This window comes from Mirounga angustirostris, unplaced genomic scaffold (genome assembly GCF_029215605.1).
Source record: "Mirounga angustirostris isolate CCGP_5_RB_7025 unplaced genomic scaffold, mMirAng1.0.hap1 SCAF_5, whole genome shotgun sequence".
NCBI lineage: Eukaryota > Metazoa > Chordata > Mammalia > Carnivora > Phocidae > Mirounga > Mirounga angustirostris.
Window position 1 is genome coordinate 50,612,295 of NW_026991713.1, and position 27,575 is coordinate 50,639,869.

General features: G+C 36.9%; 1 protein-coding gene across 4 annotated transcripts in view; it reads right to left on the reverse strand.

The window, feature by feature from the left end:
- The window catches only part of MSRB3 (methionine sulfoxide reductase B3), a 166,648-nt gene that overhangs the window by 24,299 nt on the left and 114,774 nt on the right, over positions 1 to 27,575 (reverse strand). Inside the window, exon 6 of one of the 4 annotated variants that reach the window (XM_064590948.1) lies at positions 1 to 27,575. This exon is cut by the window's left edge and continues 13,041 nt beyond it; it is cut by the window's right edge and continues 8,158 nt beyond it. The exons of the other annotated variants lie outside the window; for them this stretch is intronic. The gene's annotated coding sequence lies outside the window, so the exon portion shown is untranslated. 4 annotated transcript variants of the gene reach the window in all.

The following is a 27,575-nucleotide window of genomic DNA, read 5'->3' on the forward strand; positions in this document are numbered from 1 at the left end:
ATCACTACCGACCAGAGTATAACATGGATTACTATCTCTTGGTAATATGTCATGGACACCTATGTGATTTCTTTGATCTTTTCTAGTTTGAATAGCATAAAATTGTGGAAGGCATGGTCAACATCCATACACATAAAGTACCCTAGCACTGTAGTCACAGTATATAGTCTCCTTTTATTTAGATATTTGGCCTCCTTTTAGTATAACAAAAATTTTTTTTTAAATCTCAATCATGTATTATTAAAATCATGATCTTAAAAGCTAGGTGAAAATTAATTTTGAATTATATTTCCCATATTAGAAAACTCCCATAGGAGAAATCCTTTAGAGGGAATTTTGCCAAGGTCTCGTGCTACATAAAAGATTTTTAAAAATCATGTACTTTGACTTAAGGTATAAATCAAGAGCCAATATAATAGCTCTTTGATCTTTAACAGTTTTTATTTTTTATTTTTGTGCATTTTTATTTGTAATGTCTCTCCCACACAAATAATTTTTACCTCCCATTTGCTCTCAGCTCCCATTTGTTCAGTTCCAGGTATTGCCCTGAGTTTCTGGCTTGCACAATATCTTAATTACTGTTTTAATGCCTTGTTGCTTAACTCCCATTGCTATTTAAAAATGTCATACACACATGTATTAACCATAAGTAAACACATAAATGTGAATATATCATACGTACTTTAAGTGCAACTTTTTCCCTAGTTTTTTGGCCCTTTTCCTCATCCTTCAGGAAATCTTATGTTAACAACCTAATAAGGGTTCTACCACATTTTTGTCCATGTTCTTATAACCGTACAAAATATTAGGTATCCATACACACATAAATGTAAATGTTCTTGTAGCTGCATAATAGTCCACTGTGCAACCATCGCCCACTGACAAGAATGACTTTGTTTCCACTTGTTTTCCTCTATGAAACATACTGTTTTAACAACCTTGCACATATGCTCCTATCTCTGGTAGAACTTTTCTTCCTATGGGATAGATTCTTAGGAATAGGATTGCTAAGTCAAAGGGTAAATGTATTTTTACGTTTAGTAAATATTTCTAGATGGCTTTCCAAAACAAATACAGTTGAATACCCTTTTCTCCATACCCTCCATCAGTAACAGGTGTTGCAGCTTTTAAAAACTTCCAGTAAATAATTGCCAGTAGCTCATTTCAGCAAAATTTGTATTTCATTGACTATTTGTAAGATAGTCAACTTTTAATGTTTGTTGGCTATTTGCTTTTCTGGGATTTGCATCTTCATATTCTTTGCTCTTTTTTCTATTGGGTTATTTATTGTCGTTATTTTTCTTTGCAATTGGTAACTGTTCTTTGTATATTACAGATGTTAATTAATGGCCTTTGCATTATAATTATCCTTTTATATCTGTTGCTTCTGTATTGACTTGTTTATGATTTTTTAGTCCCTTCCTTTTGCACTTTCTGGGCTCCTGGCCTTGGTTATTAAGAGCTCCCTGCCTCTGGACTACATACATGATATTCTATATTTTGTGCAGGATTTTTGTCTTATTTTGCATTAGATTTCAATTCATCTGGAATTTCTTTCAGTATATGAAATAATATTTCAATTTTATTTCCTCTCAAATGGAAGAGCAGCTGGGCCATCAACAATATTTAAATTGTCCATTCTTGACAGAATTGAAATACTATGTTTAACTGGTATTTATTTATATATTCTCTAGTCTGCTCCACTGATGTACTTATCTATTTCTATACAAATATAATTTTATTATTGTGGTTTCATAGCATGTTCTTATATTAGGAAAGGCAAATATCTACTTACTGGTTTTCCTTTTCATAAATATTTCTGCTTGGGTTTTTTTTTTTTTTTCTTAAATGGGTTCATTACAAGTTAATTTTTTTTTGATCTTTCAAAGAATCATTTTTGAGTTCGCTTTTTCTCTCCACAATTGTTTAATGTTTTCTATTTCATTTACTTGAGCTATTATCTTTATTCCATCTCCCTAGTTTTTATAGTTCCTTTTATAAAGTTCCTTTATTTTTCATCTTTTTTTCCTTTAATTATGAAGATATTCAAGGCTATAAATTTTCTTCTTCTAAATATAATGCTCACCATATCCCATAGAGTTAGATATTTATTGCTGATTTCATTGGATCATTATAAAAATATGGCCTATAAAAATCTCTGCTGTCTAAAATTTATTAATATTTTCTTTGTGGCCAAGTAAATGATCTACTTTTTAATGTTCCATGAAAATACAAAATTACATTTTTATTTGAGGGATTTTTTTAAAAGATTTTATTTATTTGAGAGAAAGCAAGAGAGAGAGAGAGTGCACGAGGCGGGGGGGCAAAGGGAGAGGGAGAATCAGACTCTCCATTGAGCAGGGAGTCCATAAGGGACTCAATCCCAGGACCCTGGGATCATGACCTGAGCCAAAGGCAGACGCTTAACCAACTGAGCCACTCAGGCGCCCCTGTTTGAGGGATTTTTTAAATTTGAAAGATACTTTATATATCTACTAAATCAAGTTTATTGATTGTATTATTTGGTTATTCTATCTCCTTACTTAGTTTTGACTACTCATATGCCTCAGTCTGAAAGAGACATAGTGGAGTTATCCATGATAACTCTGTATTTTAAAATTAAATTTTCTTTCAAAGATTCTGATTCATACATTTAGTTGTTATGTTATTTTATACCTACAGGCTTATGTTTGCTCTATACTCTTCATGAATAATGCCCTTTTATTATCACATAATTTGCCTTTTTATCCTTTTGTGTTTTTAGCTTAAATTCTACTTTGTCTGATGGTAGTATGGCCATTTCTCCTTTCCTTTTTGTTTGCTTTGGCCTAATGTCTTTTTGACAATCCCTTTATTTTCAAGCTTCCTTTGTACTTTGTTTTTGTAAGTACCAAATAGCTAGATTTGAACTCAATTTCTGACTATTTCTGTCTTTTATGGGAATCAGTTTGTTGATATTTGACAACTTAAATTATCATATTTCACTCATATGCAGAATTTTAAGACACAAAACACAGGATCATTGGAAAAGGGAGGGAAAATAAAACAAGATGAAATCAGAGAGGGAGACAAACCATAAGAGACTCTTAACTCTAGGGAACAAACTGAAGGTTGCTGGAGGGGAGGTGGGTGGGGGGATGGGGTCACTGGGAGATGGGCATGAAGGAGGGCACGTGATGTAACGTGCCCCGGGTGTTATATACAACTCATGACTCACTGAACTCTCCCTCTGAAACTAATAATACACTATATGTTAGTTAATTGAATTTAAATTAAATTAAATTAAATTAAATTAAAAATAAACAACTCACATACCTATCTTCCTTTCATCTCACTTTGTATTTATTATTCATTTTAGTTGTGTTTTCCCCTTGTTTCTGCTGTTTGGACCAAATTCTTATGCATTCTATTTTTCTCCCCATTGTTACATCACTTTCCCTTTGTCTACGCTCACAACACTGAGTTATCTACAAAACATTACCTATAAGATACAATTTCCTCCAGAAAGACCCATTGTTTTCCAAATCATGATGCTTTATCCTCCCTTTCCTGCTTCCCCTTCCTCCCACCCATGTGAGATAAAGCCTTTAGAAAACTTTCCTCACTTTCCTCCTCTCCTCATCTCTACACATTCACCCTGCCATCTTCCAGATTCCAGGGTTGCAAATGAGAAATCTAATACTAACCTGACACTTCTATTGTGAATTTGGAAGTTTATACAATTCTCCCTTTATCCTTGAAGTGCAGGAATGTCATCAGGCTAGGCTTTAGGTGCCTATGCCTTCTTATTAAGCCTACATAGAATGTGGTGAACCTGTTCAAGCTGCAGGTGATGGGGTTCAGGACATGTTACCCCAAAATACAGCAGCTTGACATATGGAATATTTTAGGCATTTGAGAAATGGCATGACCCTCCCCTGAAGCAGGTCATAAAACCTTCATGTGAGAGGTGCTGTGCCTAAACCTGGAAAAAGGGAACATCCTTATCTCCAAGACTCAGAAAGCACTGAAAAGAAATTGGAACGAACAGGCCTCACTATTTCCCCCAACCTGCAACACTTAGCTCATATCCTTTTTTATTCTATCACATTTTTTCATGAGTCTCCACTCTTCATCAAACCTAGCAGGAAAACTCAGGTTAAACCACTTCTTTGGGTCTTCATCTCCTTATGAAGGTTTTTGTGTCATGTAAAACATACTAAAAAATTTGCTTGCTTTTCTCTTATTAATCTGCCTTTTGTTACAGGAACCCCAGTTGAAAGATTAAAAGGGTATAGGAAAAATATATTTTTCTTCCACTACACAGGCTTGAGTCTTTCTTTAGGTTAGAAAAAAAAAAAATTTTTTTTAACATCTATTCTTTATACGTTAAGGCTCCCAAAACTATTTTGCAAGTCTCTCCATTTTTCGTTCATGATATAGACCTCTGTTTTTACTACATGCTTTCAGATATTTCTTCCAATTGGGGTGTCAGCAGTGGCCTCCTTCAATTTACTTACTCAACTGTTTAGTCGCAAAATCATGATATTTTCAAATCTCCACTTCTTGGAGAGGCTAGACATGAAGTCCTTTAATTGTATCAGATACTATATTTCAGCTGCAAGAAAGAGATGATGGAAATAAAAGTGGCTTAAAAATTAAGAAAATTATTAACTTATGTAATAAGGAGTCTATGTTTATGTGGCTCCCTGTTGGTCCAGTAAATGGTACAACTACCTCATAAAGGCCAATGTGTTTTCCTTTGTCCTCCTCATCCTGTCAGTGAGGCCTCCCCTCATGGCCACACAATGGCTGCAGCAATTCCAAACACCACAGGCAGACAGGACAATATCCAGTGAAAATGGAATGATTTCCACTAGTGTGTCTCTTTTTATTAGTGAGGAGAACTTTTACCAGAAACCTCCACTTAGATGTTCCCTGGGATGCAACTGACCAGGAATGGGGCATCTGTCCAAGCTGAAACTAATCACTGACAGGGGGAATGGAACTTTATGATTAGCTTAGGTCAATTATTATTCACCTGGGGAGGGAGTTACTCTGCCCTGAATAAAAAAGGATGAATATAATTACATTAGGCAACCAGTGTCATCCCAGTTGGCTCTGTTTGTTTGGTTTGTTTGGTTTGGTTTAGCTAGAGTTCTATTTCATCAGATATGTGACTCTTTGTTTTGATTGATCTCGTCTGAATGCTGGATTCCCTAGATGTGTTGCCATTTTTCTTTGTTGGCTCATTTGGCCCAGGACTCATTATTAACATAATCCAAAAGCTAGTAGTCCTGCAGACATTGGAAATACACCGATGAGCTGCCAGATCTTGCCAAGGACATGAGGAAGACAAAGCCTCCTTGTATCCAAGTTTCCTCTGAGGGACAGACTCAGCCTAGATACTTAGTTTCTTCTTAACCTCTTGGGAGCAAGAAGGCCAGGTACATTTATGAATGGCTATGTTAATCTTTACTCCTGGAGTCCATGAATCTCAAACTCTTGCAATGATCTGTCACATTAAAAATCTCACCATCATGCTCCATGACACTTCTTTCTGGTCCCCCAGTCCATAAGGCCAAAAGCTTTACCCAAGTTGTCTCTACCAAGATTCCCATCACTATGTAGGTCATGAGATTCAGAGAGACTAGAATGGAGAGTATAAGAGTAGTCAGCCATATGCAAGTCCATCTCCAATGAACATTATTGTTATTATTTGTCATAAGCTGTGCTAACTGGCTTACATTTCTTGTCTTATATATACCTCACAGCAACCCTATTTATCCTCATTTTACAGGTGGAGAGACTAAGGTTTAGAGATTATCATGTATCTTTCACAAGGCCACTTTCCTGTGCACTATTAAGTGGTGAAGTTTGCATGTGAACCGGGATTGTCTCCAAGTTTTTGCTTTTAGATACTACACCAAACCATCTCTGTGGCAGCTCAGAGAGTTGTCAGGTCGATACAGAATATATTATGACAGAATATAACTAGTGATGAAAGAAAAAAAATAGAGTAAGAAGCTACAAACATTTCCTGAAAGCCAAAAAGTCCACATTCTACCAGACAGATGATTAATGATTTTTATAAATTTCCTTTTCAATAAGTAATATTATATGTATGAAATCCTGAGCTGCATGTCCCATGCTCAATATGCTAAAAAAATATCTTTGAAAATGATGAAATGATGATGTAATGCCCAAAGCAGGGTTTGTTACATGAGCTTTTTGGAAATCTGGTGAAGCTTATGGACCCCGCAGGATAATGTTTTTAAATGAATGAAAGGAAATACATGGCATTACAAAGAAAAAACAATCATTAATGTCATCAAAATACTGAAAAAAACCCCCACAAATTTGTGACATAGTAATAAATGCACTTTTTTTTATTAACAAGCTCTAATGGTGGCTTTAATAATTGCCATAATTTTGAAGTGGTTATGAGTATAAATGTTATTTTAAGATATCTGTGACAACTGTAATATGATATGAAAATATCTATGATTTCTATTGGTTATAAAGTCACAAATACTACTGTGGGTTATTTTTTACATCTACAATTGAAAGAAATTGTGATTAGTTAAAACAAATTTGGATTTCTTTTTCATCCAACTTCATGGATCCTCCAAATTCAATCCAAAGCCCCAACTTAAAGATTCCTGATCTAAAGCCTGTGTATGCCTAAATAATTCATGGACACCATTTTGAAATTTCTTAATCCTCCCTGGTTTTCCTATCATGACTTTTCCTAGAATACAACCACTTTTTACAGCTCAACTTTTAAGTAGGATGTGTTAAGTGGAAAAACATGGTATTTAAAGTTTAATTTACACACATGCACAACTAGGTTCAAATCCTGGCTCTGCAATTTGCTATCTATGAAATATCTGATGAGTAATACAACCTTACTGAGCCTCAGTTTCTTCTTCTGTAACTTGAAATTTAAAAAAACCACTTCCTGAGATTATTGGGGATTATTGAAAAATGAATGAAATACCTGGACCCTATCTGGAAAAATATTAATCCAAATACATATACCAAAACTTCAGGAGTTCACCGACTTTGTGTTACTAACCCCTCTGACTTATCTTTTACTGTGACCTTGATAAATTCTTTTCTAATTAGAAATGAATGTCAAGACCTTTACCTTCCAGAGAAGGAGGAATATTGCCTAGAAGTCCATCAACACTTTGCTAGAAACTTTCACAAAATGTTATCAAAATCTTTCAAAGTGCTTATTAGAAAACATGACAACCTGACCCTCAGTGACCAGTATAGCGTAACATTATACTAGCATAGTTAAACAGGTACACAGATTTTTAGAAACTTGATGTGCCATTCTTTATTCAAAATCAATACTGCTTAACCTGTAACTGTGATGAGGTATTATGACCAAATCTGAATTAAACATCCAGAGAGCTATGTAGAAACATGGAAGAGATTCAGAAGACAATCACAAATACAATAAAAGGGTTAAAGGAAATGGCTTATACAAATGGTTAAATAAACTAGTAAGTAAGATTATGTAGTCTGCCAATAAGAAAGTTAAAGAATAAACTCAACATAGTCTTGAAATAGCCAAAAACATTTGTAAATGTAGATTTGGTCTTGGCCAAAAGATGGAGAAACAACAACAAAATTTTAACAGGAAAGTGCAAAAAATCAGAAAGAGTTCTTTATCTCATCTTATAAAACAAAAGTAACTGGATTCAAAGTACAAATCAGAGATTGACTTATATATATTTTCCCTGATGATGGTATCAGCATTGTTTAATTACCAATATTCAAAACTCATCTGTTGTATTCCCATACCCACTTAGTCATTAACTACTATGAGTACTATTACCTCTAATTTCCATCCCTTCTCCATTCCTTAGCTACCATCAAAATTTGCATCACCATTTTCTATCCAGACACAAGACCCTCCCAGCCCACAAGCTGTGAATAAGTAGCCTTTAAACCAGGGAAAATTCTACATAAGACAGTGACAAGGGTAATCTGAGCATACTTCGAAAAGTGAACACCTCAAGAGCAAAGATTCTCCATTACTAAAGCTTTTCAAAAAAATATGCCAGTCTTTGCAAAGAATCTAGGGAAATGATCAAGTTTCTCCCACCAGATAAGGTAACTGGAAAGCCTGAGAGGCTGCATCTAGCTAGGCAGCAGGGCAGTTACAAGTGGAGTGAGTCATCTGTCGTTGGGCTGCAGTGTATGGAGTGGAGAGAATATCAGAGAGCAACAAAAGCAAAAGCCAAGAAGCAGACTCTGGGCATAAAGCAGCATAGATGCAAACTTGATGATTTCCCTTAGCAGAAATCAAATGAAATCAGTTTTTGAAAAAGCCAAGAATATTTTTTCAGTCCTGAAACTAGGAACATTATCAACATCATACAACAACCTTTGAGAAGTGCTATCTGTGAAACAGAAATTCAGAAACACCCCAGACAGCCCAGTGAGGATGCCCCGGTGTGTGGGCCACCACGGGAGGGGTGGAAGCAGGCAGCCAGAGTCTCATTCTGCACGTGACAGCTAAAGAAAAGACGGACATCAGGACAACTACTGAAATTTGATATTAAACATTTCTGGTGAGGGGAAGTGGGACTTGGAGAATGATTTGGAGGATGTTAATTGTCTTTGCTGACAAACAAGGGTAGGAGAGAGAATGAATAAGAGGGAATCAGTCTCCCCAAACATAAAAAACAATGGACCACATTAAATGTATAATTCAAAACCTTTGGGGCCTCCGTATCAGAGCACCCAAAGGGTCCACTCTGAAGTGGAAGGACAGTTCAAACTTGGAAGGTGTCCCCAAAGTCAGCAAGTGCTGAATACAGGGCTTCTAGATGCAGAAGACCAAACAAACCGGTCATGCAGTGAAAGAGGACCCAGCGCTCCTCCTCCTCCCACAGTTCTCCGAAGCCACTGATGGGTTAACAGTCCATGCTCCTCATGCTCCTGTGTGAAGGCAGACAGCCAAATTCCGGGTAGACAGGGAGGAGGAGACTCAAGGAGAAAACACCTACCACCATTTTTGGACAAAAAATTTTAGAACTGCCCTTCATAAATGAGTAAGCTAAAAAAGAAAGGAAAAATTTCTCCAGTGAAAGAAGTCTAAGTACTCAAAACACAAGTAATGTTGGTTTGTTTTTTTTTTTCGCCCCTGGAAGTTTTATCCCAGAAAACAGAGAAAGAAATTAAACCACAAACAGTTAATAACTCTCAAGGAAATTAAAGAAAATATGAACTCCACAAGAGATTTCAAAAGGAGCTAAGTGGACAACAGATTGAAATGAAAAGTCATTAGCAGAGTCAAGGAAAAAACTAAAAATCCCTATTATTTCAGAAATAGGAAATGTATTAGAAATGTCAAAGAGCAGAACTGACACAGAAGAAAATTGAATCTCTGACAAGAAAAAACAGCTCAAGAAAAGTGGATATGGAAGAAAATAGACAGATGAAAGCAACCATGTATGTATATGTATGATACATTTGGAGAGCAAACAACAAAAGAGGGAGACCCTAAAACAGAAAGCAAAATGAATAAAACAAATATTTTCCCAGTTAAAACAGAGTGAATGTTTCCTAAAATTAATAACTAAATCTATAGATAGTAAGGATTCAAGATGTTTCAGGAAAAATTAATACAGGGGCACTTGAGTGGCTCAGTCAGTTAAGCATTGGACTCTTGATTTCAGCTCAGATCATGATCTCAGAGTCATGAGATGAAGCCCCATGTCAGGCTCTGCACTCAGCATGGAGTCTGCTTGAGATTTTCTCTCTCCCTCTTCCTTTGCCCCTTCCCCCACTTGCACTCTCTATCTCAAATAAGTAAATCTTAAAAAAAAAAAAATTAATACAGGATGCCTGGGTGGCTCAGTTGGTTAGGCGTCTACCTTTGGCTCAGGTCATGGTCCTGGGTCCTGGAATCAACTCCCACATTGAGCTCCTTGCTCAGTGGGGAGCCTGCTTCTCCCTCTGCCTGCTACTCCCCCTGCTTGTGCTCTCTCTCTCTCTGACAAATAAATAAATTAAAGAAAAAAAGATTTAAAAAAATTAATACAGACCATCAAAACAGAATTATACTGAGGAAATTATTTAACATTAAGATATAAACTCCTATAAGCCTCTAGGCAGAAAAATCAGTTGTTCACAGAAAAACGTTGTATAAATGTAGTTCTGCTTGCTTATTTCATTCAAGAGTCATTCAAGGAGTTCTATGTTTAAAAAGTTGTTGGGATTTTTGCTTCCACTTTATTATTAATTTCTGCTTTCCTATATTTTACTCAGATTATGATTCGTACAGTTGTCTGGACTGATCAGTTTATACTTTAAGGCTTTCATATTTTCTTAATTCTTCTTTGGATACTTGCAAATAAGTTGGTGGTATCCTCATGTTATCCTAAGTTGATGTATATCCACTTCAGCAACATTGTGAATTATGTTCAGAGACCCATGTTTTATTTTTCCCAATTTGATCTATCAAACACTGAAAGATGTTGAAGTCTGTCATTACACTTGCGTTTCAATTTCCTCTATCTCTAGCATTTTTTTCATGTATATTTTGAGGTTATGTTATTGGCATATAAAGTTTCAAGATCATTACATCTTCATCGTAGATTGCAGACTTAGCCAATTTTTTTAAAAACCTCTTTTAGAAATGTTTGGTGTTGTTTGCCTTTAGTTTCATTTTGATAGTAAAATGTGACTCCTTTCATTTAGTTTGCTACAATCTTTGCCATCCTTCCATTTTTAACATTTTAACTTTTCTGTGTCATTTTGTTTTGAGCATCCCTTTTAGATAGAGTACACATTTTGGAGAGTTGGATTCTTTAAACTAATCTTGAGGACTTCTATCTCTTAAAAGGAAAGTTTATCCCATTTCCATTTATATAAAAACAAGTATACTTCATCTCAACATCTGTCATCTTATTTTCTGATTTTATATGTCATGTGATTTCCCTTTTTCCTTTGACTTTTCCTCTAGTGGATCCATAGACTTTGGCAGGGGGAGGTGCAGGGGGAGAAGGAGAGAGAGAATCCTAAGGAGGCTCCATGCCCAGGGCAGAGTCCCATGCAGGGCTTGATCTCACAACCTGAAATCACTACTTGAGCTAGAAGCAAGAGTCAGACGCTTAACTGACTGAGCCACCCAGGCACCTACTATCTTTCTTAATATACTTCTTAATTGTTTTCTTCTTTATGATTTTTGTCTTTTCCATTTTTCTTCCTGAGGGACACCAATCATCCACTCACTTGAATCACTGTTTTCTATCATCTACATCTGTCATCTTATTACTGACAATCTTCCAGTCATTTTATTTTCCTTTTCCTCTGCATTATAAAATAGTTTGTCAAGTGGCTCTCCAGATTACTAAGTGTATATTTAGTAGATTCAATTTGGTTCTTTACTGCTTCTAATGAAGTTTTCAATTCAGCTATAAGATTGTTAGTTTCCTTGCAGAATTTTCTTGATTTTATCAGCTGTGTCACATCTGAGTTTGTGATGACATTTCATCTTTCATCTCTTTTATAAAGATTTTTTTATCTCTTATTGAGAATGCAAATACTTTTTCAATGAAATTATTTTTTAACATGGATGCTTTCTCCCAGAGCTTTGTTATTTTCATTTGCTTACACTGCCGAATATTTTGTAGGTTCCGTGCCTGATCATTTTCTGCTTCCCACACTAATCAAAAGAAGTGGGAGGGCCCTCAGTGGCTCAGTCATTAAGCGTCTGTCTGCCTTCGGCTCAGGTCATGATCCCAGAATCCTGGGATCGAGCCCCACGTCGGGCTTCCTGCTCCTCGGAAAGCCTGCTTCTCCCTCTCCCACTCCCCCTGCTTGTGTTCCCTCTCTCACTGTGTCTCTCTCCGTCAAATAAATAAATGAAATCAAAAAAAAAAAAAAGTACACTTGGGCCTGCTATTGGCCCCAAGTTATTATGGACATATATTCTTCTTCAGTTCTTTCCTGTCCACCTATGTACTGTTACAAGTCTCCTCTCACACAGAGAGCTGAAGATCTAATTTATATTACCAGGTCAGTGATCCAGTAACACTGAGGACTAGGAGGGAGCAGGTGTTACAGGTTATCCTCACTGGGGACATTTGTCTTTCTATACATTTTGATATGGGAAATAAAGGCAGAAGGAAATGTAAAATTAAATGTCCTTATAACCAGCCACCCATTGACAAACACTTGAGATAGGCAGATTATAACATTCCTCCAGGATCCTGAGTCTCCTTTAGTATATGAAAGTCCTTTTGGAACTTCCCTTCTCTTTACTTCCCCAATCCCAAGGTATATAATCAGTTGCTCCTCACAATCCCAGGGCAGCTGGAGGCAGCCGGCAACAGCGGCAGCAGCTCTTTCTGACCACGGTTCCTGCCCCCGTGGTTGAATAAAACTAACTTTTTGCAGCGAAGATGTCTCAAGAATTCTTTCTTGACCATCGGCTCCGAACTCCAACACAGCAACATTCAAAAAACATTCAAAAAACTACAACACTTTTCACTGTATTTGGCAAATCTTTTATGCCAAGGACCATTTTCCCCACATGGAATTTCCTCTGGCTTCCTTCCCAAGTATATGATGGGACTATGTCTGGTGTCCATCTGGTTGCTAGCTACTGCCTGGCCCAGCAAGGATAGGTTCAAATTCTTACCTATATTGTATAATGATAATCATCTTTAGACCTAATCCATTCAATTGCTTTTGAATTTAATTGTTCAATAGTAGTGAAGGATTTCCAAAATGGCAAGTTCCCCACCTCTCCCAGGGACTAACCTGGCCTTTAAGTTCTCTCAACTCTCCAACTTCAGAAGTACTATTTGGGTTCTGACAGGATCGTCCTAACTGCAACCATACCACTTTCTCATAAGGGAGAATGACAAACCTTCCCTTAGTGTCATCCATTAATCACACCCTAATCTACCTTATTTGACAGGAATTCTCAAAGTTTAGAAAGATCTTTTATATTCCTTTAGTTGTTTTAATTGGGATTTGGGAGGGTAGGGAAGGAACACATATCTTTTCGTTTTGTCACTGTAGTTCAAAGTCTAACTTCTTATTGTTAAATCTCTAGTTATGATGGTTTGAAAAATTCTTAGATAGGACTTTTAAAAATAACTACTATTCAATAAAAGCGAAGGTAAATAACAGTAGATAATATATATTTATATACAGTGATATTGTGATTTATAAGAAATACATATTTTGTCTTCACTCCTGTTCCTGACAAGATCTCCAATGGAAGCAATGCAAACAAAGGGATCCAGGTTTGAAGACAAGGGGGTAGACTGATAATTCCATTTGTAATAAGAAATACATGTTTCGTCTTTGCCCCCTTCTTGGCACAGACTCCTAAAACGCTTGGAACTTCCTAAGTGATTGGAGGGACAAAGGTGTATTTTGTTATTCATAACAAGCCCCTTTCAACCACACTTGAGTTTATGTTAATGAGATAACTTTTGGAAAGCCCTTAGGTGACCTAAGGATGGGGGCTGGTTGCCCCAGGAATCAGCCATGTGATTAAAGGGTTGGAACTCTCCAACTTTCAATCTCCATTAAAAACCCAAAAGGATGGGTTCACAGAGCTTCCTGGTTGATGAATATGTGGAAGTGCTAGGAAAGTAGGGCTCCCAGTTAGGGTATGGAAGCTTTGCAACAACTTCCCACATAAATGCCCTGTGCATCTCTTCCTGAGTTATATCCCTTTATAACAAAATGGTCATCTAGTAAGAAAACTTTTTCCTGAGTTCTGTGAGCCACCCTAGCAAATTAATTCAACCTGAAGAGGGGGTTATGGGAACTTTCAATTTATAGCCATAGGTCCATCAGAAGCCTAAGTAACAACAACCTGGCCTTGTATTTGACATCTGAAGGGGAGGTAAGGGGAGTCTTGTGGGACTGAGCCTTTCACCAACATGTGGGATGTGACATTATCTTCAGGTAGACAATGTTAGAATGGAGTCAAATTGTAAGACATCCAGATGGTGTTACAGAATTGCTTGATATGTGGAAAACCCACATGTCTGGTATCAGAAGTGAAGTAGTATTATAATAGAGTATTGAGAATGGAGTAGATACACACACACATGCATTTTTCCAATATATATGTATATATAGTGGTAAAATATACATAAAATAAAATTTACCATTTTAATCATTTTTAGGTATACAGTTCAGTGGCATTAAGTACATTCATACTGCTGGGCAACCATCACCACTATCCATCTTCCAGGATTTTTTTATCTTCCCAAACTAAAACTTTGTATCCATTAAACAGTAATTCCCCACTCCCACCATCTCCCAGTCCCTGGTAAGTAACCACCATTCTACTTTCTGTCCCTATGACTCTAGGTCTTGATGAATTCGACTATTCTAGGTACCTCATATAAATGGAATCATATAATATTTGTTCTTTTGTGCTTGGCTTATTTCATGTAGCATAATGTTTTCAAGATTCATCCATGTTGTGGCATTTATCAGAATTTCATTCCTTTTTAAGGCTGAATAATACTCCATTTTAGGCATATGGCACATTTTGTTTATCCATTCATCCTTCAATGGATGTTTGAGTTGTTTCTGCTCTTTGGCAACTGTGAATAATGCTGCTGTGAACACTGGTGTACAGACCCTGTTCAAGTCCCTGTTTTCAGGTCTTTTGAGCACATACCTAAAAGTGGAATTGCTGTGTTTAATTTTTTGAGGAACTGTCATACAGCTTTCTGTACTAGCTACACCATTTTATATTCTCATCAGTAATTTCTAATTTCTCCACATCCTCTCCAACACTCATTATTTTCTGTTTTTTTTTAATAATAGCCATTCTAATGAGATCAGAATATATTTTTCATGAGTCATTTTCATACACACAAATCCCCTTATCTTGAATTTATATAAGAAATGGTGTTGGGAGCAATACATGTCTGGACTAAGGCCTTCTCGTTGTATGAAAATACACTGGCAATCAAACCTGAGGCCCTTGCATCATGAGCAACATGCTCACAGCAGTTAAGCCAAGGGGCTCCAACCCCTGCATCACTAACTGATACAGATCTGTCCCCATTAGGAAAAACGACTGTTAAAGAAGGACCACGTAAGGGGATGAGGGAAGAGGCTAGGGAGAGGTTACATGGCCAGACATCTTTGCTCCTGCCTTTACCTGCTCAGAAGGTGAGCCAGTTCATTTACCTAAGCCAGGATCAGAAGAGCTGGAGAACGCAGATGAAGAAGGGAATTAACTGTTTTAAGTGTCAGCTGACGCTAACATATATATCTCCAAACCCCATTTCAGCTCTCTTGTGTTACTGTGGAACCATCAAGCTTTAAAAAAGATTTTTTTTTTTTTTTTTTGGAATCCATTCATCTTTCTTTACCACAAAACATTCCTGTGCCAGAATCTGGTTCTTTTCTCATGGGTCTAACATTTCAGCTTGTTATAAACAGCATATGGATATAGATTATGCAATGATAATGTGTGCTACATTCCAAGGACTTATATTTTCCGTATATACATAAATAGCAAGTAATTGTTGCATTGATTTTTCTCTACTCTAAAAATAAATGATATACTAATCAACCAAGTAAAATTCTAACCTGGGACATATATTCCTTCACGATTTATAAATAGAATACCTTCCTTTATTTATCTCAAATTTTTAAAAAGTGCTTTTTCTATGCTGAAAAAATGAGAAAGTAGCCATAAGAGAAGTATTATATAAGTACCTAGCTTTCCGGATAAAATTCTAGATTTGTCCTTAAAGACACCAAACATACTGAAATCTAGTAAAAGAATTTCTAGTAATCTACTTCTGAATAATTTGTTAGTGTCGATGTTCTAGCAGCCTTACATTTTTCGTGTGTCCCATGTCAGATGAGCCTTGCCAAATAGCATATCCAGACTTAGACGTCAGTTGTCTCTGTGCATGCTCAGCTGCCATTTATTATCAGAACACAGTTCGGCACTATCTTTTCAAACACACAGAGACATGCACATGCAGATGAAGCTTCTCACATAAGCAAAGTGTGTGTTAGCAATAATCACCAAGAATTTCTGAAACTCACATGTCAAAAAGTATCATCTTCACTTTCCCGGACCTTTCAGATGAGAACACACAAGGGTTCTGCCTTTCCACAATAACCTGACTTTCACCTTCTTCAAAAAGAGCGAAAGAAAGAAGAAAGAAAGAAAGAAAGAAAGAAAGAAAGAAAGAAAGAAAGAAAGAAAGAAAGAAAGAAAGAAAGAAAGAAAGAAAGAAAGAAAGAAAAGGAAAGAAAGAAAAGAAAAGAAAAAAGAAAAAAATAGAGGAGGAAAGAGGATATCTAAAGGCATTTCTCATCAATTGCTAAATGGTCCAATATATTTGTAACTCTATCTCCTTTTCCTTTACACCGAGTGATGAAAATCTGATGGGACAGGCGAGCAACCCACGAACATCAAGTCACTGGGGTACAGTCACAGAAATAAGACAAAAGTCTGCCCAAGTGGGCACAAAAAGATTAATGCTGGGTACTGCAAAAGCAGCAAGTGAAAACACCTCCATCATGAGAGGAAGAGGTTAAAAATTTTAAGGAAATGTCTGAATACAGTTACTAAGACTAAGGCAGTGAAAGGGATTAATTTTTCAATTTTCTTGAAAAGCAGGAGCCAATCTGTGACCTGGTTCCCCAGGTATTACACACAGACCTCAAGAGCACAGTCATTTAGAGAGTAACTGCTTCAAGGAGTCCAGCTAAAACTACAAAGACATGAAATTCCAGGCAGACACAGGAAATTCCCTGGGGAATAAAAGAATTTTATGACTCATAAGATTAAAATCTCCCCAATACTAAAGTAATCTAATGAAGTATTGTCACCAGGAAAGGAGTTTGATAAATTTATGTGTTGTACAGGAAAATTTTAAGAAAAACAGGAAATTGGACTGACTTGAACCTATATTCATTTGTAATTTTTCCCTTTCAGGGGGAAACTTCAAGGACACCAGAATTTTTTATATGGTGTGACATTCTGTAGGATGCCACATTTTAAACTACTGGGGTTTTAAGCAAAATTTCATATCCATACTAAAATTAAAAAAAAAAAAGATCAAGTCGGCCCAGGATTCAAATGTGGGTCGTTTGAAGGCTCTTAGTCTTCAAAGTTAATACAATTTGAAAGCAGTTATAAAAGTTGAAGGTAAAGGCATGGGCCAGATGCCAATGTAAAGAGAAGGAAGGAGGTCACACTTTTCCTGAGGAGATCGACAACAACAAAAACTGGAGATGGCATTGTTTTCTTGACTTCAAACAATGCTTAAGCATCAAAGGAAATCAACATCAAGAAGGCTATCCGTATTTCACAACCTGTTCCATTTTTTTTAAATTTAATTCTAATTCAAAATTTTGCCTGTTCCATTTTTTTTTAATTTAATTCTAATTCAAAATTTTGCCTGTTCTGTATGAAATTCCCCTCTGGTAACAGGTTGTCAAAACAAAGCAAGCACCGAAAGCCTCTGTTTCACCAGGACAAACAGCCTCTTGTACAATACGTAACTGTGAGTTAGATTGCAAATTACTTTTATTTAATTTGGTCCAGTTCTTAGTTTACCTCCGAGATATCAGTCTGCATCCTTCTATTTTGGTCTGATTCTATAGTCCACTTGGAATAGTAAGTGTTGACATTAAAAGGACAAGAGAATGTGTGATGGATTTTTTTTTATTTTTTTTATTTTATTATGTTATGTTAGTCATCATACATTACATCATTAGTTTTTGATGTAGTGTTCCATGATTCATTGTTTGTGTATAACACCCAGTGCTCCATGCAGTACGTGCCCTCCTTAATACCCATCACTGGGCTGACCCATCCCCCGCCTGTGTGATGGATTTCAACTGTCAACAGTGTTGTGAAAACAACAGCTGGAAGAAGAACGAGTAGTCCACTTCACTGTTACTCTGAAGCCTTTTAGAGCCTTCAGATCAGCAGTTATATCCTTCGGTGCACATACATACATATATGTATTTTTTAAGTCCAATTGCCATCTTGGGAAAATGCAGTTACATTTCTAGAGTTCACTCATGGTCTTTGCACTGGGTTCTGCCCTAACGTTCTGCTGGTGTAGGGAGTGAACTGATCACTGTACATGGAACTCTTCTTTTATTTTTTAGGTCACTGGTTCGGATGAAGACAAAAGCCAGGTGCAAATGGAAGGAGTTCCATCCTGGGCATATTCCTAGAGATCTCCATGAAGTGTACTTAGTCTAGTTCCTCTGCAATCATCACCCACATCATCCTGAATTCATTCTGGCTCCTGTCAAAGGCCTGCTTAGAACAAACACTGAAAACAAGTTGATTCCCTTAATGTTTCCAAAGCTGGTGAAATTCCACCAATAAAACTGGAGAAATGTATAACACTCTTGCTCTTATTGCCATGATATCAGGTCCAGTGGGAACACAGCTGGGGAGAAGTGGAACCCAACGCTAGGCAGGAGAATGAGGACAACCAATCATGCATAAATAGATGACGCATTCAATTCAAGAAAAGCCTACATAATCCAAATCCCCCCTACCTCTCCAAGCACACCTCGAACCACTCTCCCCTTGTGCTCCACCCACACTAGTCTTCTTTCCATTCCTCTACCGTGTCAGGTTCATTGCTGTATTAGGGTCCATTGCATTTGCTTTCTCCTCTGCTTACAACATTGCCCCAAACTCTTTGGATTCTCAACCTTGTCAGACCTTCGCTCAAATATCACCTCCTTGGTGAGGTTTTCCCAGAAATCGCTGTCTAGATTAGTTCTCCCCTTGCCACCACCGGCTCCCTTCCCTATCATCTGATCCTTCCTGTTTCCTCTAGGTCTCTTAGAGATGTCATTAACATTTGTTTACTTACTTAGTGCCACACACTTACACATATTAGAATGTAAACTCAAGAGCAGGAGCCCTACCTGTGTGTTTACCACTGTTTCTACTGTTCCTAAAGCAATAAATATTTAATGAGTGGATATGTATAATACTCTACTAGAGCTGAGGCTAAAACAGCATGGAAAGATAACACTCTCCCTCACAACCTTATAAAGAGAATGGAGACTGGCAAGTTATCATCATATCATTGATTTGCAGGAGGCACATCAGTCTAGTAGAAAGAGCCTCCATATATCTTAACAGGAAAAAAAAAAAGTCTATTCCAGGGGAGCGGACTGTGTGTGCAAAGGCAATCAAACAGCCGTAAATTCTGCTTTGGGGGAATTAGTTCAGGGTTGACACAGTATAAAATGCCAGGGGTGAGGTGGGGAGAGGAGGAATTAAACTGGAACAGAGAACAGGATCTAGGTCATGACAGCCCTTCCTCACCCCATACAAAGAGAGAGGCGTTTCATCTCATAGCCAATGGGAAGCCATTGAAAAACTCTGGACAGAGGAGTGACGTGATCAGACTTATGTTTTAGAAAAATAACTGATAACAGATTTAGGTGATTCAGAAAATCAATCAGAGGTAGGTAGCAGAGGGACAGACAACAGTTTCACAGTAAATAGGTATCACAGCCAGGAAAAGGGACTCAATACAGGAAAAGCTCAGACAAATTTTGCTGAACATTCATCTTGTCTCTGAATGGTTTTCTTAGGCCATATGCTGTGGCATTCACCCGTGGTGCAGTCCTGACAGAGAGTCTAGATACCAGTGCCTATTTTAAGAAGTGTTATCTACAGGGGCTGAACTGGTCACTGGATAAGAAGCTTTTTTTCAATGCTTAGGTATTTAATGGTCCCAGACATGCTCCTGAATATAGACAGGATTTAGAAGACGATTGCTGCCACTAAGCAGGGGATCTCTGTTTCGTGGGCATAGGGATATTTCTCCTCTTTCAGACCCAAATTCTCTAGTGTCAGTGCTAGTGGAAATAGTGTGACCTACACAATGTATTGAGGCAACCTGCAAGACATCGTGTATGCAAGGCTGCAAAGTAGAGGTAAGAGGGTTGGAAGTCCTCCCAGGCCAAGCACAGGAAGACCAGTGAAAGGTAGACAGAGTATGCTATGGCTTCAGGCACTTGAGTTTGCAAAAACACAATGTTTACAGTCATCAGGCACCTATCACAGCATTTCTGGGATTACCAAGCACACTGGCGATGAAATGCAATAATGAGGTAATCTCTAAGTCAAAGGAGAACCCTATGGATTCATGACCTGTTGCAGCAATATCCATACTCACAGCCTTTCTCAACCAGAGTTCCCAGAGAGAATTAAGCTTGAAAGTCTTGATATAAGACCTAACCTAAGGCATCCAGTGCAGGTAACTAACTTTTCTCCTAAGTGTCTAGAATAGTACTTGCTATGGATCCTCCTTGGGAAAACTGAGAAAATAGATACTCAAATCATTTTCTGTGGCCTATGAGTCAGATGAGGAATCCAGGGTAAAAAAGCCAACAGGGGTTTTGCTATGTTCTAGTTTGCATCAAGACCTGCACTTAGTTTCATGCCAGTGCCTCGGGCTATTCTTACCCAACCCACACTCTTCGCTTGCGCAGCTCTCTCCTACTCATCCTCCAGGTTTCAGCTGAAAGCCAGAGGTTTTGCTTGACTGCTTATACTACATAAGTATGCCTTGAACTTGGACATAAAGGGTCCAGGCCATGAAACCCCTTCTATGCCATGCAAAGGGAGAGAAATTTCATCCTGTCGCCAGTGGGAAATCATTGAAAAACTCTGGACAGGGGCGCCTGGGTGGCTCAGTTGGTTAAGCGCCTGCCTTCGGCTCAGGTCATGATCCTGGAGTCCCTGGATCGAGTCCCGCATCAGGCTCCCTGCTCAGCAGGGAGTCTGCTTCTCCCTCTGACCCTCCCCCTCTCATGCTCTCTCATTCTCACTCTCAAATAAATAAATAAATAAATAAATAAATAAAAAGAAAAACTCTGGACAGAGGGTGACATGATCAGAGTGCTAGTTCCAAAAAAACCTCATACCTCCTCTGTATAATCGTATTTTAAAAACTCATTCAAGCTATAAGACGAATAAGGTCTGAGGAGCTAATGTATAACATGTTTGTATCAACATAGTTGCTAATATTTATTTTATATTTGAAATTTGCTAAAACAGTAGAACTTAAATATTTTCACAAAAAAAAAGGTAAAAATATGTGAGGTGAGAGGATATGTTAATTAACTCAATAGGGGAAATATTTCCACAATGTATACAATATCAAATCATGACAATGTGCACTTTAAATATTTTAGCATTTTATTTGTCAATCATACCTCAATAAAGCTGAAAAAAATCTGCCAAAAAAACCTCCAAAAAACTCTCAATTAAGGCAGGGCCTGAGTCTATGCTGCATCATATATATTCAGTGTCCAACCCATTAGAACAAGTGTTGAATTGGTATTTAAAACACTGAAGAAGGAAGGAAGGAAGGAAGGAAGGAAGGAAGGAAGGAAGGAAGGAAGGAAGGAAGGAAGGAAGGAAGTAAAGAAGGAAGGAAGGAAGGGAGGGAGGGAGGGAGGGAGGGAGGGAGGAGGGAAAGTAGGAAGGAGGGGCCACCCAATATTTGAACAAATGTGCCTTGATTGGAAGGTAGAAAAGAGGGCATTTTAGCAATTTAAAGAGGTAATATGGGAATATATGAGAAACTATCAAGTGCTACTTAACCAATACCAGCACTGAATACCTCCCAAGGAGTAGGGAAAGAAAAGTAGTATTATCCAGGGGTACATGATCAATGCAATTAGATAGAGTATGCTGTACTTCTAATATGTTGTTTAATGAAAAGGCACAGCCATTGAAATGTCATTTTCAGTCCTAACTATTAAGCTTGTCCAGTTAATTATGATGATCTTGGGCTATCTGGAAACCTTTGAACATGGCACACAATTTCAAAGCCCACCATAGGCAGAATGAAGGGCACAGGTAAAGGCAAAATAGTAATCACTTATTCTTCTACTGGGACTTCGAGACAGGAATGTATATAGCATACTGAAGGTAAAGAATAAAATTATATAACATTAAAAGGGTTTAGAATTGAGTGAAAATATGACTATAGTAATGGTACCAATAAACAACCCTGAATACTTGATTAGGTTCTCCCACAGAAAGGCTTGGGTAATCCATGTGCTGCCACCTTCCTAAGCTTGTATCATTTGTAAACTAAGAGCGTTAGACCATATGATCTTTAATGTTCATTTTTCAAATGCTAACATTCTGTTCTTATAAAACCAAATCACGACAAATCACTTCTTCTGTTTTATATACATATATCTAATGTATATTACATATATTTTTAGTATATACTAAATATAAATATATAAACATATACTATAAATAATCTAGTTTACAATGATTTCATCAATAGATTACAGAGTAGCAATACAAATATTCTTTCTTCCCTTCCATCAATGAGCTTTTTTTTTTTTGCCTTTCTAAAAGGCATGTATGATTGAATATCTGAAAACTAAAAATAGCTTATAAAGGGAATTTTGTGAGAACTTAAGCATTTTCCATTCTCATGATCAAGAAGATACGGTGATTGTTACAAATTTTTCAAAGGTGAAAGAGTACAAAGTTGCATTCATTTGTATAGATGGGGTTTTAAGAAGGACATCTGAATATAAAGGGTAGTGAATGTACAAAGGTTGCACCAGTGACCATAGAGAGGACATATTTTTTTCTTTTTAAGATTTTATTTATTTGTGAGAGAGAGAATGAGAGACAGAGAGCATGAGAGGGAGGAGGGTCAGAGGGAGAAGCAGACTCCCCGGCGAGCAGGGAGCCCGATGCAGGACTCAATCCCAGGACTCCAGGATCATGACCTGAGCCAAAGGCAGTCGCTTAACCGACTGAGCCACCCAGGCGCCTGAGAGGACATATTTTATTCAACCACAGAATATATAGATATGTAAAACTGATATAAAAAGAAACAACATGAGTAAGACTTCCCCATGGAAATCTCACATTCCTATTCCTCCTAGCATTTGAGAGAGGAAAATGCCACAATCAAAAAAGAACTAAAGTGTCCATGGTATATTCAGAGGTAGGAACACCCTTTTGTTCACTCAATAAATCTTTTACCTGTACAACTGTCATTATTATGGAAATAGGAAAAACAGGCTTAATGAAGTATCCACTGTATCTGAAAACAATAATCTATTTTGCTGAGCGTTATTTATTTGAAAAGTAGACTGAATTGAAAACCTACATAATGAGTACCCAACAAGTACCCAAGTTGTTGAAACAAAATAAGAATGAGATTGTCTATCAAATATGCTACCTGATAAAGGGAGGTTAAGTCCACTGTCAGTAGTTCTGATAAGTAGGACCCAAATGCTACACTGTAAAAAGGTCTTCAGCAAGTTTCACCTGGGGGAAGGTTAATGGGAAGAAGCCAAACAGAGCGGCAAATATAACTCATACACTCATTCATTCCACACCATTCTCTTTATCTCTGTTTAGCTCATCTGTTAAAAAAGAACACAAATAGTAACAGCGAGAAATGAAATGATTGAATGTATTCTAAATTATTACAGCTATTATGCTAAGCCTTTTAAGTCATTTAATCCTCTCAACAATACTCTGAAGTTAGCACTTTGATTTTGTATCAGTGTTAGCAGTTAACAGAGATTGAGCAATTTGCCAAGATTTCACACAATGAACAAATGGTTGAGCTGGGATTTGAATCCACAGTCCAAGCTCTTAACCATCTCCCTAATGAAATCCCAACAAGTGTTCTGGTACCAATCAGAAAATAGCATAAATAAACCCAATAAAGTATCAACTGGGCAAATTATTTATAATATATATGATGATATCCTTAATATATAAAGAGAACTTATAAAGCAATAAAATATATAAATACCCCAATAGAAAAATATGCAAATTACATAATCTGGCAATACATAAAAGGAAAATAGTGTTCAGTAATTATATTTAAAAAATTTAAACTCATTAATAAAGAATGCAAGTTAAAACATTAATGAGGTATTAGGTTTCAAATATGACGTATGTTATTAGGTACTAAATAGGATGAGAATGTTCAGTATTGAAGAAAGAGAGCATGGAGAAATAGAAACACCCACAAAATCCAAATGGAAGTTACATCAGCACAACTTTTCTGGAAAGCAATTTGGCAATAACCTTTAAAATTAGGGCTTTAGCAAAAGCCTTTAAAATGTTCGTAACCAGACAAGGAAACACTCAAAGTATACCACCCCTGTTCTGGTTCTAAACATTCTGTTCTTTAAAAATTAGAAAATAGGGGCACCTGGGTGGCTCAGTCAGTTAAGTGTCCAACTCTTGGTTTTGGCTCAGGTCATGATCCCAGGGTTGTGAGTTTGAGCCCCGATTCGAGCTCCATGCTCAGTGGGGAGTCTGCTTGAGATTTTCTCTTTCTCTCTCCCTCTGCCCCTCTCCCCACTTCTAAAATAAATAAATTAATTAAATCTTTAAAAACAAAACAAAAATTAGAAAATAAAGCTCAAGTTAGGGGAAGACTTACCATCTAAAAAATAGCTGTGATAAAGAAAACCTATAAAAATTATTTTAATGTTAAATCTACATAATTGATGATATAGTTTGAAGTATAATGTAGCATATAAAAAGGATTTTATAAATGGATGAGGCATCTTGTCAGAAAAAAATGACTAGTAATCTGAAACACAAATTCCCAATTATTTCAATTATTTCAATTATTTCTATAAAGGTGGAACTGAGAAAAAAGCAAAAATTATATATATATTGATATATACATATATCTCCATTAGCAGTCACTTCCTATTTCCTCCCAAGTACCCCAGTCCTAAGCAAACACTGTTTTATCTTCTGTCTGTATAGATTTGCCTATTCTGTACATTTCACATCAATGGAATTGTATAGTATGTCCTCTTTTATTACTGACTTTTTCACATAAGATAATGTTGTGGCCAGGTTTCTGTAGTGTAGTGGTTATCACGTTCGCCTGACACATAAGATAATGTTTCCAAGGTTCATCATATTGTAGCATGCTTCAGTATTTCATTTGCTTTTCTGGCTGAGTAATATTCCATTAAATAAATATACCACATTTTATTTACCTACTTATTATTGATGGACATTTGGATTGTTTCCATCTCTGGGCTATCATGAACAATGCTACTATGAATATTTGTGTACAAGTTTTTATGCGGACATATGTTTTCAATTCTCTTGGTTTTATCCTAGGAGTGATATATGCTAGCAGGGTCATATGCTAACTCTATGTCTAATGTTTGAAGAACTGCCAAACTGTTCTCCAAAGAGGCTGTACCGTTTTACATTCCCTCCAGCAATATATGAGGGTTTCGATTTTTCTACATCCTTGCCAACATTTGTTATTGTCTGCCTTTTTTATTACAACCATCCTATTGGGTGGGAAGTGGTTTCTCATTGTGGTTTCACTTGCATTTTCCAAATGGCTAATGTTTTGCATTTTTTCAAAAGCACATATTGCCCATTTGTATATCTTTTTTGAAGAAATGTCTATTCAGATTCTTTGCCCATATTTTCTCTTCTAGTCAATAAATGAGGTTTATTTTTCTAAACTCACAAAAATCAGGCTAAGTTTGTATAATTTTTGAAGTTCCATTTAAATCTAAATTATTTATAAAAGCAGAATTATATGCAAGTGAAGAGCTAACAGAAATTCTTTTTGAAATACACTTTCTGTATTAACCTTTTTTAAAAATCATAATGATTTATTAAACCAGAACTAACAAGAAATTGGTACTAACAAGAAATTCCTGAGCTATCACTATTAACACCAGTAGTTAACAAATCTGTTTTTTGAGAAATAAAATTGTGTTTATTTAAAGTGTAAGTATGATGATTTGACATACACATACTTTGTGAAATGATTACCACAATCAGGTTATTTAACACATCCACCACCTTGCAGTTACCGTGTGTGTGTGTGTGTGTGTGTGTGTGTGTGTGTGGTAAGAGCGCTTAAGGCCCACTCTCTTAGCAAATTTCAAGTACAAACACAGCATTATTAACTACTGTCACCGTATTGTACATTAGATCCCCAAAACTTACTCATTTTTAACTGAAGGCTTATACCCTTTGACCAGCACTCCCCATCTCCCCCACCTCCCAGCCCTTGGTACCACCATTCTCTTTCTGTTTCTATGAGTTCAACTTTTATTTTCAGATTTCATATATAAGTGAAATCGTACAGTATTTGTTTTTCTCTGGCTAATTTCAGGGTTCTTTAGGTTCATCCATGTTGTTAGTAATGGCAGGATTTCCTTCTTTCTCGTGGATAAATAATATTCCATTGTATAAATACACACCACAATCTTCCTTATCCATTTATCCATCAAAAGACATTTAGATTGTTTCCACATCCTGGACTATTTTGAATAATATGCTGCGATGAATATGGGAGTGCAGACATCTCATTTCCTTTGGATATATACCCAGAAGTGGAATTATTGGATCATATGGTAGTTCTATTTTTAATTTTTTGAGGGACCTCCATACTGTTTTCCATAGTGGCCACACCAGTTTGCAATCCCACCAATAGTGCCCTGGCGTTCCATTTTCTCCACATCCTCATCAAAACTTTTGTCGCTTGTTTTTTTTGTTTTTGTTTTCATTTTTGTTTTTTAATCATAGCCATTCTAACGGATGTGAGCGAATATGTCATTGTGGTTTTGATTTGCATTTCCCTGATGATTAGTGATGTTGAGCATCTTTTCATGTGCCTGTTGGCCATGAGTATGTCTTTCTTAGAAAAATGTCTATCGAGTCCATTGTCTTATTTTTAATTCGATTGTTTGTTTTTTGGCTATTGAGTTGTAGGAGTTCCTTATATGTTTTGGATATTAACCCCTGATCAGACATATGGTGTGCAAATATCTTCTTTCTCCCATTCTGTACGTTGCCCTTTATTTTATTTATTTATTTTTTTAAGATTTTATTAATTTGACAGAGAGACACAGCGAGAGAGGGAACACAAGCAGAGGGAGTGGGAGAGGGAGAAGCAGGCTTCCCGCTGAGCAGGGAGCCCGATGTGGGGCTCGATCCCAGGACCCTGGCATCATGACCTGAGCTGAAGGCAGACGCTTAACGACTGAGCCACCCAGGTGCCCCGGTTGCCCTTTATTTTTGCTGATTGTTTCTTTTGCTGCAAAGAAGACTTTTAGTTTGATGGAGTTCTACTTGCTTTATTTTTGCTTTTGTTGCATTGCCCTTGTGGTGTCATATCCCAAACTGCCAACACCCATGTCAAGAAGCTTTCTCCTTATGTTTTCTTCTAGTCATTTTACAGTGTGAGGCCTTACATTTTTATAATTTCAGGTCTTACATTTAAGTCTTTAATCTAGTTCAAGTTAATATTTTTGAGTGGTATAAGATAGGGACCCAATTTCATTATTTTGCATGTGAAAACCTAGTTTTCCTAGCACGATTTATTGAAATGACTATCCTTTACTCATTGTGTATTCTTGGTGTCCTTGTCAAGTATTAGTTGACTGTATAATGTGTGAATTTATATTTGGGCTCCCCATTCTGCTCCGTCTATATGTCTGTTTTTATGCCAGTACCACACTGTTTTGATTACTATAGCTTTGTAATATGTTTTGAGATCAAGAAGTGTGATACCTCA